The sequence below is a fragment of the Topomyia yanbarensis genome, chromosome 2, assembly GCF_030247195.1.
Source record: "Topomyia yanbarensis strain Yona2022 chromosome 2, ASM3024719v1, whole genome shotgun sequence".
Taxonomy (NCBI): Eukaryota; Metazoa; Arthropoda; class Insecta; order Diptera; family Culicidae; genus Topomyia; species Topomyia yanbarensis.
Genome location: NC_080671.1, coordinates 317,785,296 through 317,801,133, shown reverse-complemented (window position 1 = coordinate 317,801,133; position 15,838 = coordinate 317,785,296). Strand labels below are relative to the sequence as shown.

The 15,838-nt window shown below is 39.1% G+C and overlaps 1 protein-coding gene across 3 annotated transcripts in view; it reads right to left on the bottom strand.

Annotated features, from left to right (window-relative positions):
• Window positions 1-15,838, bottom strand: part of LOC131683703 (alpha-tocopherol transfer protein-like) — a 45,340-nt gene that overhangs the window by 22,473 nt on the left and 7,029 nt on the right. Inside the window, exon 1 of one of the 3 annotated variants that reach the window (XM_058965929.1) lies at window positions 5,029-5,045. The exons of the other annotated variants lie outside the window; for them this stretch is intronic. The gene's annotated coding sequence lies outside the window, so the exon portion shown is untranslated. Of the gene's footprint in view, window positions 1-5,028; window positions 5,046-15,838 lie in introns of those variants that run through there. 3 annotated transcript variants of the gene reach the window in all.

The following is a 15,838-nucleotide window of genomic DNA, read 5'->3' as shown; positions in this document are numbered from 1 at the left end:
TCCCCAACCATTGGAAACCAACATTACTCGAGTAATTAGCCAGATACCACTTGAAATACTCGAATCCGTCATCAAAAATTGGACCAGTCGAATGGACTACCTGAAGCACCAACATGGTCAACATTTAAAAAAATTGTTTTCAAACAATAAATGGCAAAACATGTTCTTTCGATTGACAACTAAACAATTCGCGATTTACTCCATTTTTCACTTTTTTACCAGATTAAAAAAAACGTCATGACGAATCACCCTGTATTAAATTATTCAGATCAATTTTATTCCAAGAGAATCAATTTCAATTCCTTCCAGCGATTTTTTTTGTTAATGCATACTCTCTGCGACTCACGGCAACCAAAATTTGTTTTACTCAGAAGTAACCAAAATTTGTTGGATAGCTCAATATGAGGTTTGGCCAAAGTGGTATCTTCGTTTGGTATTGGCACTACATCATTCTAATTTATATGGATCTATCTGCGGCTTTCGACAAAATCAACCATGATATCGCAATAGCGAAGCTGGACAAACTCGGCATTCATGGACAACTTCTGCGCTGGTTTCGTTCCTACCTCGACGGAAGGCAACTCCAAATCAGCATTAAGGACTGTCTATCTGCACCATTCTTCGCTACATCCGGCATCCCACAAGGAAGCCATCTCGGTCCAGTAATATTCCTCCTCTACTTTAATGACGTCAATTTCACATTACAAGGACCCCGCCTTTCTTTCGCCGACGACATGAAATTTTTTCAACAAATACGGGATAAAACTGATGCCGAGCTTCTTCAGAGGGAACTGAACAGCTTTAGCACGTGGTGTGATCTAAACAGAATGGTTTTAAACCCGAGCAAATGCTCAATCGTTACGTTCACGCGGAAACGCCAACCGACTCAGTTTAACTACCATTTCTTCGGCTCGAGCATTCCAAGACACTCTCACATCAAAGATCTCGGAGTCATCATGGATTCGGCATTAACATTCAAACCACATACGTCATACATCGTGGATAAGGCATCACGACAGCTTGGGTTCATCTTCCGAATAGCGAAAAACTTCAGGGATGTATATTGTCTTAAATCGCTTTACTGCGCGTTGGTCAGCTCAACGTTAGAATATTGTTCAGCTGTTTGGAATCCGTACTACCAGAACGGGATTGACAGAATCGAGGCGGTCCAACGCAGGTTCATACGCTTCGCCCTTCGCCATCTCCCATGGCGACACAGATTTCAGCTGCCGAGCTATGAAAACCGTTGCCAGCTAATACACCTCGATACACTCAGCATCCGGAGGGACTGCTCTCGAGCCCTGTTCGTCTCGGACTTACTCTCTGCCAGAGTGGATTGCCCTACAATCCTCGGACGTCTGGATCTTCAAGCCCGCGTTCGAGCTCTACTCCCTTCTGCGAGTTCCGTTCAGGAGAACCAACTATGGTTGCCAGAGCCCTGTTACCGGACTCCAACGAATTTTTAACAGTGTGGCGACGGCCTTTGACTTCAACAGGACGCGGAATGCGATAAAAGTGAAAATGTTGTCAATTTTAAAATGTAATTAGTTTAAGCAACCACCATTGGGGCCAAGGGGCCTGTTGGTGAAGGTAATAAACATAAACATAAACATAATTTTCCTCGATAGAGATTCAACATCCCAGTTCAACCGCTAAAAAAATAGTCAGAATTCCGACTGTTTTTTCAGAATTCTGGCTCAAGTGACATAACTGGCATAACATTTGGCAAAGATGTCCTTAATTTGCTCTCAGTCAATTTGGTAACCCTAGGTTCTGTGGTTGAAGTGTGTAACCCGTCAGGGTAACAATTTAGCACTGGGTGAAAATATATTTTTGCGCACTCTCTCCGTAGAGTGTATTTGTTTACATAAGTTTGTACGATACCGTTCACATTTAGTTTGTAATTTTTTGTACAGTTTCGCGTTTGTGAACAGTTTTGTGCGTGCAGATAGGTTAGATAATTTTTGTTGCGTGAATTTGTATAATTAACATAGGGATTAGATAGGTTACCACTCTCCTCTTGCGGTGAAAAGTGTACTGATTGTGCTGTGCATCGACGATGACAGCTATGCGGCGATGCGGTTGGTGGTTTGTTTTGGACGAGTTGGAAGGCGACCATCGAGATTAGAAAGTGACGGACCACGGTTACATTCAGACGTCCAGAAAATTGTTGTGGTTTTTTCGGGACTGTTTCCTGCCACTGTAACAAACGTTAAGTGCGCGTGTGCGACGGTAGATTCCCGTCGAAAGTGATGGCCCGTGGCCCGGGTGCTAAGGAATTCTGAAGAAAGTGTGGTGCTGGATCGCGAAGTGAGACAGTTAAGTGCTAAGGAGACTTCACTTCCCCGGCTAACCGTTAAGGATCCAGATGCACCAATCCGCTCTGGCTGGGAAGGATAAGCCGAACAAGCCTTGCTCTCCTTCCCAGCTAGTAGCAAAGGAGGGCGAAGCAGAGTGGACAGCGGTGCTCCCTGGAAAGAACATTGCGGTGTTTTCTAGTATTCGTTGCGGGGAGCAAACAATCCGGTGATTCGTCACTACCGTCCCTAGGGAGGTTCCACCAAAAAGCCCAACTCACCTCCCTCGCTAATGGTTAAGGACCGCTGCCGGAGCAGCCAATGTAAAAAGGGAGAACTCGGCCGTTGCTGTCCCGGCCGCTCGGAAGAAATCATCCGCCTTTCCGCCCGCAGCAGTGAGTCACCAGCAGCAGCAGCAGCGAAGTGGAGGAAATAAACACGGTAAAAATTATTTGTTTGTTTACCTTTTTTTGTATAAGAAAATCCGAAATTCGTATAGAGGCACCTAGGCCGCCCTGAAAAGAAGGGTCCACCGGGCAAACAAGAACCCGAGTAGTAAGCAAACCGCTACTTACAAGTGTGAACAATTTTCATTAGGTCCTTCAGCATCATAGTAGTCTAACACATTGGAAAATTTTCTTCAAACTCATTTTTATGAAACTACCCGAATTTTCTTTTTTTTTTTTCGAAAATCCACGTGGTTATCGTAGGGGGGGGGGGGGGTAGGGGTGCAAGAATTGTCCCCGCTTGCCCACGAAGGGGGAGGAGGGGATGAATAAGGAAGTTTTTTTTGACCACGTGGTATATGAACGGCCCCTGATCAGTTATTCTATTCCGTTATCTAATGTGATGTTTATCTGTGCATCACACGTTTGTAGCAAAGAATAGCATTACCAGCCAATCAATGCCTTTGTTAACCCGGAACATTTTTGATGGTATCTATTGCCGCAGAATTGGCACAATACAAGCCCTTCTGCGATACTGGCCGTGCCCATACATTTAGCACACAGACCGCTCAAATCGAGCTTCGCAGTTGATCGAACATTTGAGGCGGGCTAAACCAATATACAACTGTCCAAATCAAAATTTAAATTTGTCTAGCCATAAACAATCGAACGCAGCCAAAGAATACGTCGAACACCTTGGATGAGTTCAATAAAAAAAAAATTTGTCGCTATTATTTCCAACTCTGGACCAATGTGGAGTTTGAAAAAAGACCACCAAGCCTCAAACAATACGCATCTCATCCACCAAATTCGGTGGCAGAGTGCTGATGGATTTACAAAATACACAATGATATGTACTCTTCGACGAGTAAATAGGTGAAACTAGGAGTTTACCATCCCATCCAAACAACTGCACGCGATTTGCGTGCATGTTATATGCCGTCTTTGCCGTACGACGCCGACATTGCATTGGTTGATTTCATTCAGCTTCGAAGAGAATGAAAATAGCAAAACAGATTGATGGTACATGCCTTGGTCGAACCAAAATATAAATACAACTTTCCCAGTATCGTAACTTGATTGAAACGATTTGTATGCCATAGCGTACTTATGTACGCTATCTCCTTCATAGCTAGTACGGCAACGATGGCAATATTGTGTGCTGTGTTCAGGTCTGCACAAACTGTGCTCGCTCATCTCAAGTAAAGTTTCTTTTAATTTCAGAAACCATTACATAAGGCAAATAACCAGTTTGCAAGCATTACTATTGACATATCGAGAATACCCATTGCATGCGTAGGATTAGCATATGGAGAGAAAAACCTGTTAACATACCGATGGTACCTTAAATCGACACATTTAAAAATGCTTCATTACCTTTATTTCTTTATATATGTATCCATATTTGAGTTATCCATTTAAATGCTTTAAAACCCCTATGCAAAAGAGAATTCTGATGTTTTTTGTAAATTGAATGTAAATTCCCTAGAAAATTCATAACTTGTAAATCCTGCAGTTTTGCTTTGTAACCTATATTAAAATTATTTCCGCCATGTTACTGCTTCGTGTTATTTCTATAAAGCAACTATTGATGACTGTGTCGCTCAGCAAAACAACCGAGAATCTGGTAGTCATGGTTCATGATAATGAAGCTTTTTTCTACAATTATCGGCTTAGTCCCAGACAGACGCTAACGAATAAATTTTTTAAACATTTACGAAGTGTACTTCATGCTTCAGCAAGCTTCCGCCTTGCGAGCCTCTTCCACAGATGTAGCACACCAAGTCATCGAAAAATCGAATAATAATTCATTGCTGTTGACCTTCCCGCTCTGTGCCCCTTGTGACGGTGAAGTGGATTTGGTGAAAAATACGAGAAGATGCTTACGATAGTTGTTTTAGGGTGTTGTGCCTATTGTAGCAGTAGAACTTATTGCTACCCTATTGCGCTCCTCTTGCTTTTGAACCAAATATTTGAGAAAATGACAATATCATCAACTTTCGATTTCACTGGTTCTCGTCAGCTTAAACAAAACATCTTTTTTGCAGGATACCAAGCTTCAATAGGTGTTTGCTCAGAAACAAACGTCTTTGAGCTAGCTCCAATCCAGCGCTAGTTTAATCCCTGCACTAGCGTTAGCGTCGGATTCTGATGAGACGAATTCTAAACGCGAATTCCATAACCAATTTATGAATAGCTGATTAAACCATACATTTTGAAGCATATCTTTGAAGCGGAGAGTTCATTTGGGATTAAATCACAATTTAATTAGATAACAAACTTACTCTTTGCTAAACATGTTTGAAAACTAGTGTTGGGAAAAACATATTTTAGAAAAAAAAGTGCGAAATTTCACAGCTTTCAACGACCTATGCACATACGACTCGAACCGCGTTAAAGTTCTATTCTAACCACACGTTTCATTCTTCGCAGTACACAACCAACACTATCCAACAATGACATGTTGAAATTGTAAATCATCAATCATAATATGCTGTAAGCGAAATATTCATCACGGCTTAATTGTTGGATTAGGATCTCGTCGGTCGATCCGGACATGTGTTGGATGGTCTTGTTGTTCAATTAACTATTGACGTCAATACGTACCTACAAAGCAACTACGGGTCAAAATTTCGAGGTACGATCTCATCTCATTTCCTGACTTTTTTTTCTCACAACAACCTCAACTGAGCACAGAATCGAACCCGTTACTGCTATCAACCAACAATTCTGCGCCACCGGCTCAACGAAACATAGTGTAATTGTGCAAAACCTAATCAGCTACACTATTATCGTCCAAGCCCTACCAGCCCTGCCACGGACAAGGGTCAGATGAAACAGAGAGATTCAGATCACGGCACCAATTAGTGGAGATGATAAATAAATTTGATTGCTTGAATGACATTATAGTCTTAGTATTCGCAAACAAACCTATTATAATGTCAATAATTAAGACAGCGCACGGACAAAACACAGGTTTTGTTTTGCAACTCAGTATGATGGATTATGCACTGTTTGACCACCGTCTGTTACCGCTTTCGGTTCCAAAATTCTAGTACTGTGTAATTCAGTCAAACAAGGTGTCTAGTTCTTGGTCAAATACTAAACGTTTACTTGTTTGCATGCCGAGCGTAATTCATTGCAGGAAGCGGTCGGTTGGCAGGAATCCAAAAAGAGGATAAACTGTATTCATCACAAAGCGGGTGATTTCAGCTTGCTTTCTTCCTTCATTTTTGCCAGCAAGTTAGAGATTGTACGGCCATGCCAACTTTTGCGCTCTTTCGCCTGCACTATTGATCATCCTGCCCTGTGAACTCAAACGGACTGAGGAAAAACATTGAACCATACTGATGCAGAACGATGCTTCAAATTATTCAAATTTTTGAAATAAATTGAATTTTCTAAATAATCCTGTATAATACAACAGGCAATGAAATTTTCGAAGCAACAGCTTTTATTGATCAATTGCCAAACAACAAGCTTGATTATACTAAAATCTATTGAAACCTATCTCATGGACTGAAAATCTACCATGAGGCTGGTATGAATCTATGTATCTTGTGTTAAACCCAGTTTGTTGGTAATCGGTAGAACTTAATGGGCTAACCCATTTCCGGAGCATACGATTTGTTACAAGTTCATAAGGGGGTGAGGTTAATTTGGTAACATAGACACATTTTCATAAAAAAATATTTTGGCGATATTCGTTCAATTCCCGTATAATACTGCATCAATCGAACAATATTTTCTTAAAATTTCATAGCAAATCCCTAGAAATTAAGCGAGTCACAGTGAAGCTTCGGAAACAGCTTGCAAAAAAATTGTTTTGCAGGGTACCTTACTCTAAATCCACTGGACCAATCATTTCGAAACATTTTTCTACGTTTATGCACAGAGCTACGGAGGCTATTTTTTCGATTCATGGATTTTTTGTAGCACTTTGAGGTCGAAGATACGATTCTCGCCAAAACAAAATCGGCTGATATATTATTGCAAAAATAACAATAGTTTTGTAAAATACCTTTGCGATATTTTTTGGACGATTTCCACATAGCTGTTATCCACTAAGAGGTTGATAACAGTTTATTATCTTACTCCGGACAAATCCTTCCTAGACGTCATGTGACATCCGGCGGGATCAAGTATCTCAGCCAAGAATTGATCCACTGTTCCCATGTCGTATGAGGTGACTGAAGGAGTCCCCAAGGCAAGGAGTTTCTCCGTCCGAGGACTAAATGGCTGGCAGGATTAAAATATACCAGTGTCGCACGAAGTGTTACGGGTCTTAACCTTGCTGTGTTAAGCGAATCTCTGACACAGTGGACGTTTGCTTCTCCGCAAATCGTGGGATTCAAATGATGGTGAAGTTACTAATACCCATTTCGGAGTTCGCTATAAGCGTATATAAGCCTACGTGTTTGATATTTTCTAGTTGCTGTAGAATAAGTGCTGGTGATGAAATGTGTAGTACTCCGATTGAGAATGGTTAGATTAGCACAAATTAAACTGCACCATGAACGTACAGCAACTATGAATATATCCCGCTATGTGCACGAAGGATAGCTTTGGTTCAAGTACCGTATTCCCATATGGAAAATTTCTATGTTGTAAAGCTACTCAACCCCGTTTTCGCAGCTTTCAACAAAAATGGCATAACAATTTCACATGAAATCCCTCGTACATGCATACTTGCGAATAGTGCCATTGATCCATGTCTTATATACAACTTCACAACTTGTGATATTTGTGCGGTCACAGACAATATGACTGTTGATACCAATAGCAGGAAATACGTCTATTGTTCGAAATATGCCGCTTAATGAATCATTACTTTCAAATGATTTCAAAAGGTCGTATCATGCTGTGGCAAAATAGGTTCAGGAGTCAGTAGCGTCTGGCACGTTCCCCATGTTGATCGAAGATTTGAACCTTGCCATGAATCGTCTTTTCATCATTTCCATGATGTACCCCCGGAAGGATGCTGGACGATTTTCAGGTGCTACAATAGCAGCAATAAAACTTCCAACTTCCGGAGGGATTTAGATTTTTTATTTATATAGTGCGCTGAAATATCAACACCCCCGAGGGGATATTGAGTACCAGAACGACAACACCCCCGAAGAGATATTGTCATTCAAATACGGCTTAAACTATAGCTCTTTACCCCACTGGATTGAAAACAATAGCATATCCTTGAGTTTTAACTTTCTGTACATAGTTTCATCTATGTATGGAGCAGCAAAAATCCGGATTACTACAAGGCAGTTACATATCAAATAATATGATGTACCGTAATCGGATTCACAAAGATCACTTGAATAATACTCAGCGCGCTGAATAGTAACCATGTGATAATTGAGTTTGCAATGTCCAGTCAGTGCCCTGACTGACTGCAATTGTGCTTGGAAAAATGCAACAAGTTCCTCAACATTTTCAGACTCACATCCGGCAGAAGTCTTTGTTTGAACGCAAGTTTGCAAGCTACGCCAATGGTTAGCATGCTCGGATGCAGCGCAAGAGCGAATCTTGCGCTTTATCCAACTTATCGACAGTGGTTGAACTGGTTCTGGACCAACGAAGTCAGTCGCAGCGCCAGCTCTAGCCAATTCATTTCCAGTAATACCGGAATGACCGGGTACCCATCGAAGGTAGATAGCATTTGAAATGCGAAGTTCTTCGATTTGAGTTCGACATGCGATTAGATGTACCCAGGGCTATTCGGACATATCTAAGTAAATCGTGCTTTTAGATGGATAGATGTGAAAGAATTTATCGGTCAAAGGTTGTTAGTTTGAATGCTCAACTTCATTTTGGTGCTTTAAAAGTTCACTTGCAGCACTGCATGGCAGCGCTTGGCGACGATTTGCAAAATTCTTCGTTTTTCCATCCTTTTACAATGTATAGGTAATTCGGGCCTCCTCACGGGGTAACTCAGACCGTAAATTCTTTTTTTTACAATGCATTTATGTTCACCTATGAATATTTACTGGAGAGACTCCATAGAAGCCAAATAAAATAAATTGCATTACAAAAACTTAATCTGGTCAGTTACAACTGTCGATTGCCACAGCATGTATTTTCTTTGCTGTGGCGTGTGCAATAGCCCAGTACGCTCATTTCGCGCAAAAGTGGTGAGTGTCTTGAAAATATTTGTGTTTTGACCCAAACAACAATTATTCCATAAAATAGGAGCCTCAAGTTTTCCAAAACATTTATCTTTTATTTTTTTTATTTTTATTTGTTGCTTAAATCACGTATGTCAGTATTGGTCTAACAATTGTTGTGTAGATCCACTGAATGTACTTGGGTTTGAGTTCCCAAGATTTACCGAAAGCCCGTTCACATTGGCCATGCAAGCTTTCTTGACCCTGAAATCGAAGCTGACCAATTAAGTTTTCAGTCAAGAATTGCCCCAATGTACTTAACTTGATCTGCGACAATAATTTCAGAGTCAAAGAACTGCAATGAACAAGCTCCGATTGCGTAAAAAGGACCATTGTTGTTTTATTTGAATTAACTAAGAGTCCACCATTGCTCACCCAAGCAACCAGAAGTCGCATAAAGATGCATGGAGTACATCGTACAAAGAACTGTTTATCGTATATCTGTATGGGTCATGTATATATTTTGTCGCATATAATGGTATTACATGAACTTATTGTGATTAATATCACAGAATCGTACAACCATGCAGATGAATTCATGTTATGTATGCTGAAACTCGTCAGAATTCCTCAAACTGATCAATATACGTGAGATCCAACAGTTTCCTTTATCACACTGTATTGTGTAGGTAATACGTCGTACAAACTGATAGTTTATAACAATAAAAATAATCGCTTGAAATCGGATTATATGTTGCATCATTGTAGCAATGTGTAAATAAATTCAACCATTCCGAATGTTTTCACATGTGTGATTATTTCAATATGAAACGATTTTTAAAAGCTCGAAAAAGTGGGACATACAGTCGATTACTGCAGCGATATAGGAAAAATGGAAACTTATGAATAATGTAACAATTGAAAACCCGGAAATTGATGGAAAGCAGAATACAATGCTTTCCACTGAAAAAATCAGTGCGAAAGTTACTTAAAGTATCTACGAACATTGAATTACCAGCCATTGTTTATGAACATCGAGTTATAATTCAAAATAGCAGCCATAATACTTATTTATATTCAATATTGCATGATTATTTACAAGGCAAACATTTGGAACTGACAGGACGAATCTAGCTGCTGACATTCGGTACTAGTCCACGGAGTTCCACATCACTCAAACAGCAGTGAAATCTATTGTAGGAATCCTCAACTCCTACTTGAATTGGGTCGACTATTAATATTAACGGTTCATCATGTCACAAAAGTAATACTAAAAAGTTTTAGCGAATTCTCTTCAAGGTACACGAGTCCCCCCCTATGACCATAGGAATATATTATGGAACGAGCAAATCCAAAAGTGCTATTGAATTTCTAAATCCATTTGTAGATGAGCTACTACCTATTTTAGAGCATGGGTTGGTGATTAATGGTAATCATGTTGCAGTCAGAATACATTGTTTTATTTGTGACTGTCCTGTTCGTTCTTTCATCAAAGGTGTGATAAATTTTAATGGTAAACATGGTTGTCTAGAATCCACGACAAAAGGTATAAACGATCATATCGCTTGTACAGTGGTATATCTACGAAACAGTAGTTTAAGCTTTACGAATTTCGTTTGTTTTCTATGTCGGACACTTCTTGCTTTGGTAGGTCTTCTGCGGCTTGCTGGCTTTTATATTTTCTACCCACTATAACCAGATTTTTCTTTGTAGTACCCTTCCGTCCTTTGCTTTTCCAGCTTTACATTGGAAGAAAGTTTCGGTCACATCAAAAATCCGTCACGAACTCACGAAACCGGAACAGCCATACGTGTTCTTGCTGTCCTCCCCCTGGATCTGCCACTGTTAGATTTTCTTGAAAATTGAAGCAACAATTTTTCAGGCCTTTGTTTGATTTGGCCTCTTTGACATATGAATGCAGAGTTGCCATTGTGAAATATATGCACAGATATATTTTTATAAGTTCATTAGATAGAAAGGAAAAATCCTTTTGCTACGTCAGATGTATAAATAATGTAATTTCCAAAGCACAACTTACCAAATACACGAGTTAGTTCAGTTAATGTCTTGCCCTATCGAGAGAATATATATTTATTTCAGCAAATTTTGTGAGAGAATATTGCGTATACCCCTTTAAGATACCACATGCAAATATTTCATAAATAGTTTTAAAGTTTATGTTAACCAGAATATTAAGCACCCAATTTCGCCAGATAATTTAGTCTTGATTTTGCAATATTCAGTCTAAAAAGAGTTGGTAATCACCGCATGGTTGGTATGCAAGTAATGTATCTGCCTGTGAAAAATTTCAAATTAACTCGCGATATGAGATACATTGAAATTAAAATTAAGCGATATATCGTGACCAAATATATGCATATATAAGCAATATTTTTTTTATATTTTTATATGCATATATAAGCAATATTTTCCTCGTACAAAGTAGCGAAGAGGAACAAATACAAAAATAATGTGTGCACAGCTTCCAATGTAATGACAAGAACACCACGCCATGGATAGCAATATTGGTTTTGGAACTAATTTAGTTTTTTTTGGCACTGAAAAGAAATACGGTGTAAATCATATAAAACATCGAAAAACATCGTAATTATAACTGACACACATCGCATATATTGCTAAAGTAATTCGTTTATAATGTTCCTTTGTATCGCAAATATGAGATTTTAAAGTCGCAATGAGTATTTGAATTACTCGACATGTGTACTACATAATTCGCATAAACTTATTTTTTACATCTCATTAGGTAGAACTTTTTTTCATAATGCATATATATCACCTCCACTTTTGCACGCATATGGCGCATTTGAAGCACCTTGTGCGATTAAATGTTCCCGCATTAATGTACGCACAATGCGATCATAGATTGTGATATAAGTGTAAAATGGTTGTCCGGGCAACAACACATAAGGCTTGTTGCATCAAATCAAAACGTATGTTAATGCAAATACCGGTGATCATTAGAAGTGGTGACAGCACACCACCTTGAGGACATCCGCAGACATTCAGTTTCCTTATCTCTACTTGTCTTAACGATGAGCACAGATGTCGGTTGCTAAGCATTGCGTCTATTCAGTTCGTGATATATGAAGGTACTCCATTTGATATTGTGATTGATTGCTTTGGCGAAAAACTTTATTCAATGTTGTAGACAACATTATGTAACAGGATACATGTTGCATTGCGTGCAACGGGTGCTCGTCCAAGCTAACACCCCGAATGTAGTGGTCGATTAAACGTTCCACTGATTTGAGAAGGAAGGAGGTCAGACTGATCGGACTAAACCTCTTTTCCTCTTCTTATGTGACGAGGCAACCTTTGGGAATGAATTTTACAGTTATTGCAATCCACGCTAATGAAATGTATCCTGTTGCAAGACTACAAGTAAGAAGTTTTTCAAAATATGCTTGAAGTGTTCTTCTTTGTAGTATAATTGAAATGATTCCATAGTTATAGACTTATACGGAGCAAAACTTTAAATCGCCCATTTGATCGATTCGGTTGTTAAAATTCTTTGAGCCCCAAAAATCAGAACTACTTGAAAAGAACTCAGGGTCAGTCGTCAGTGATGGCTCCGTATAATGTCTGTATCAAAAAGACCATTGAGTATTACATCTTCGTCAGACGAGTATTTACCATTAGCAGATCTAATCGAATTGGCATGAAAGTCTTTCAATTTCGAAAGTTACTTATTTAATCTACTAGTCATGTTGAGATTTGAGACATTTGTTGTCGCTCAGAGAATCGAAGAGCATTTCTGTGTGCTTTGCAAGCCAACTTAAATGCCTCCAACTCGTCCCTGCGTTTGCGATTCCAAGCTCTTCAACATAACTTTTTGAGTCGAACAAGTTTGGGATTCCACCAAGGTGTTCCTCTAGAAGCACGCATAACTCGAAGCAGACAAGTCTCTTGGCATGCTGCTACTATGAGTGAGTTTGTTTTATCCACGACCTCATCCAAGTCACTTAGAGATTCAATCGTTGAAAGATACGCATAAAACCTAGTCGTCAAGCCCTCTCCGTAGAGGTCCTAGTTCGTAGATTTGGTATTACGATATGTGACGATATCTAGTGAGACGTTTAAACAGGGCCGCCGAGAGGGGGAGGGGGGACCGGGGTGTTTCCCCCCGGGCCCGGAGTTTTGAAGGGGGCCCGGATTTTTTACAGAAACTAAAATTTTGGCAAATACTTTTTCGACAGAAATTTATTTGAAAATACAATTAAAAATTCAATATCTTGTGTATGAGGTAACTAGAATAAAATTCTAAACTACTGCATATTTGATATCAACTATGTTTATACCAACCTAATTCTCGCATCGAAACAAGATCAGGCCCAAGCGGGCATGGCGGAATTTGTACATTGTATGTCATGCACGCAGCTCACCTGGGTTCGAATCCCAACCCCGCACATAGGAATAGAGATTTGTTATAGAAAAATTCCTAACCTGAATGAAGAAGCGAATGACCTTAAGGTTAGAATGTCTATAATCCAAACAAAAATATGATCAGATTTGTAAGGGTTAAACAATTAAATGGTTTGATTAGAAGTCATGAGGTTGTCTTCAAATTTCGCCAATTTGAAATCGATTTTTTTAATTTATTGAATTTCCAATCTTCGAAAGCGCTGGATTAGTATCGAAAGTAATTATTAAAAAAAAAACCCTGCTTAGGGTAGCCACTCCGGTTTTTGGAGACGAATTCCGTGTCTTCGTTCAGGTAAATCCGAATTCGCCCGGAATGGATTATTTTACAATTTTGCGTTGCCCTTTTCTTTACCAGGAATCGCCCAGCACCCAGTCCTCATAAACATCATCCTCGGGTTGCAGGTCCTAATTGTTAAGGAGGGCCCCTCTTGGCGTTGACAAATATTATTTTAAAGGTGCCACTTGGGTTTACTTTACCCCATTGAACCTTCGATTCAATGGATTAATGTTCCTCACAAAGATTCTCGGAAGAAACTGAAGCGTGATTTCACACCCCGTGTGGGGAGCAGAGCAAAGCTCGCTCGGGTTATCCTTCACAGCGAGGGTGGTTGGTGCTTTTGGATTCTTTGTGAATAACCGAGACAATGAATCACTACATCCAACTAAATCAACAAAACTGTTAACAAATGCAAAAACATACAACTAAATGTGAACGGCACAGAAAGGTGGAGTCCTTTACCAAAACATTACACTCTACGGTGAATGTGAAGAAAATAAGATATTTTTCCTCCTAGTGCTACGAGCTACATAAGAAATAAAACAGTGCATATTTATTTGTTTTTAAGCGTTTTGGTCAAATGAGTCATCAAAAATTCTTGATATACTAAAAGAATACGAAAATGATCCAAAAATTTATATTTAAAATTTAATATATTTGGTTTGCCGTTCATTGATACAAAATCTATAAAAAATCATATTCAGATACGAGATGATTCCGAAACATTTTTGTAAAGTGGTGATACTCAAATGACGTAGCTTTTTTCGGCGATTTTCGATTACCAATTCCCCCTAGCAAAGAGGCCAGGGATGGAAAAAAATAAATACTTTTTAAAAAAATTTCAAATGCGGCCTTTTATCAACATTTTCATTATAACAGTAACTTGCGTACACAACAAGCCCCTTTCGTGACGAGTATACTGTAGAGGTGTGCGCCGATGCATTTTTAATCGGCGGCGGCGTAAGCGACATTTTTGGCCGGCGGCGGCGGCGTTGGCGGCGTCACGCCGTTGGACCCTATCGGCGGCGGCGCGCCGGCGTGTGTCGGCGTGACGAATATTGACGCCTATGTAACTAAAAAAAAATTCTTGACAGTACAATTCCTTTCCCAAATTTTCGGATTCTATTGTAACAGACTTCACAGCACATACAAACAAACGTTACAGCTTAAAGAAAATCTAAAAAAATCATCGCCCACGATGTACTAGCGACATCTGTTGAACACATTGCACAAAATGTAATTCTCGCAACCATATCAAATTTTTTTTTTCAACTGAAGCTCCAATAGTGCCCACCCTGCTTGCCAAATGCAAGATAATAAATGAAAGGTGGAACTATTTTTACAGTTGTAAAATTTGAAGAACGAAATAGAAAGATTGTCGATGTCGCATACTACGACTTCGCATGTAATAATGATTGCAATGGACAAATTTGGAGAATAACGACTGTATTTCAATGACCCATAATAATTATTTATTGTTCTATATTTGGGAAATTAAGCAACGGTAAAACAGTTTTTTTTAGGAAATTAATTGTTGTCGTTTCATTGTTTTTTGTTTCTATTTAGTGATCTTTACCGTAAGCCCGGTGACAATTGACAGCTCCCATTAATTGAATTCATAAGCAAATTTTGGGGTGATTTGGTGAGGTCATGGCGGCACGAATGGAGCAAAATTTGAAAAAGGCGCATCCCATTTATTATTTTCCATATCTGTGGAAAATAATCAATTTAAGCATTTCTACCATTTCTTTTTGTTGCTAGAATTCTAATAAAAACACAAATTCTATTCAAAACGAATTGTTAAGCTTGGTGGTGATGTACTTTCATTGGCCAAAATGTTTTTCATTTACATTTCTCAAGATAAAAAGTACCAATGATTTAACGATTTCAAACTTCACACAACAAGAAAACCAAAACATGTTTAGGAAGGAAGAGAGCTGGTTGTTAAAAACAACGACTTCCAGCTAAATATATAATAACATTTATGTAACTTTGCTGACGGTTTTCAGTTAGGGATAAATTTATTCTCTAATAATAGTTTTCTTTATTCATATTTTGGAATAAGCTTTTTCTAAATGTTGTTCTAGCCGCATTGACGGCGTTCATAACACACGTAACGAAACACGCTTTTCTCTAGAAACTTTTTCGTTTCGTTGCTCGTGGTACTCATACAGAGAAAGCATACTAGCGCCACCATCAAATCGGTGGTGCATATATGAAACAAGCACTATCTGTCAAGTTGTCCCTGAGTTGTTTACCGTCGCTCTTTTG